Source organism: Pristiophorus japonicus, unplaced genomic scaffold, assembly GCF_044704955.1.
Source record: "Pristiophorus japonicus isolate sPriJap1 unplaced genomic scaffold, sPriJap1.hap1 HAP1_SCAFFOLD_91, whole genome shotgun sequence".
Lineage (NCBI taxonomy): Eukaryota > Metazoa > Chordata > Chondrichthyes > Pristiophoridae > Pristiophorus > Pristiophorus japonicus.
In genome coordinates, this window is record NW_027254835.1 from 1376702 (window position 1) to 1378318 (window position 1617).

Genomic DNA, 1617 nt, shown 5'->3' on the forward strand with positions numbered 1-1617 from the left:
TGATCCTCGCCCAATTGCCAGACGGATGGTTTGAATCGCCCCCACCTTACGAAAGTTCTAGATCCGGGAATTATTATTCAGAGTGTAAATTAAATGAGTCATGGAAAGGGATGCTTCAGTGATAAATTGTAGCATATTTATTTGGTCTAACATACACTGTCTAAAACATGCTCTGCTAAACAAAATCACTGTCTCTGTGGAGAATAAAATTCCGGTTACAAACAACATACATACAGTACAGAAATGAGACCTAGTAACGCGCAGTAATTCCCTGGTGGATTCTAACCCCACCCCTACCAATTAATTACCCTCCCCAGAAAAGCCCTGAAAAGCTTCCACTTCTGAGAAAACCCTGAGCCCTTACCCAGCTGGCCTGGGATATCTGGTTACTGGCTTGGGACACTCGCGACCATGTTCACCACCACACGCAGCCGGTTTCCTTGCTCAGCTCAGCTGTGGGAAGTCACTGCCTGGTCTTCAGTCTCAGTGGTTTCTTCTGCAGTACTGCGGCCCGTTCCTCTGGTACATCGATCGGTGGAGCGAGAGCGAGAGGGAGAGGGGGCTCTCTCTACACACAAGCTGCAAGCTGCAAGCTCCAAGCTTCACACCAAGATCCAAGCTAAAAATAAAGTGGAAAGGACCCTGTCTTTCTGGGAGTCTTGCTACCCCTATCTTTCCCGCCAATCTTTAAAACCCCTTTGTTTCTAAGCACGGGTACTTAGTCAGTGATGGGCCATCCCACCCATGCATTGGGCTGATGGCCCTTAGTCTGGGCATCTCTCTGAGCCTTTGTGTTGGGAAGACCCAGCTCCTCCTTAGCTGGCCAGGCTGGTGGGTTCATTGTTCTGTGTCTCCTTCTGAGATGGAGGTGAGAAGTGCTTTTAAAAATTAGAGTGGCTTTGTCAGTGGCCCCCCTTCCTGACCGACAGCTCTTTTGTCAATGGATGACTGACAGCTCTTTTGTCCCAGCTAACTTCCATGCGGTCTCTGGAGTTTTAACAAAACCAGCTTTTTCACATATCTGCGCAGGGTGTTCCCAGCACAGGGAAAATCGCCTCAGAAAAATAAAATCCGCAAAATATTCTTGACTGAGTGCATTCTTTAAACAGAAACTTTGCGATCTCTTCATTCTGCTCTACTAATTATCGATCTTGACACGTAAAAAGTGCGTTGGCATTGCAATGCATTAATGTAAAATTAATAAAAAGAAAATGCAACGTTTTGTCGAGTGCAAAACATGCAGTGCCTGCATTTCAAAAAGCATTGCTTTTATTCATCCTGCGGAATGCATATTGCACAGATAATCTCAGCACACATTGTGCAGGCAAAGGCAGCATTGGACAACAAAGTGATTTGTCCTCCGCTGATTAGTAGCAGATAACTGACGGTTGAGCACACAATTTGACAACTAGACTTGTAGATCAAGCATCAATGACAAAGGCAACAAAACTGCCCACCAGCACCAGGTGTCGTTCACTTGTTTGTCCCAAATTTTCAGCAGCTGGGACAACAAGAATTTAGGTTTTACTGAGATTTGAACTCAGATCACTAGATTTAAAGTCAAGAGGGCTCACCATTACACCATGGAACCAACTATGCCAAAACTTTTGAAACATA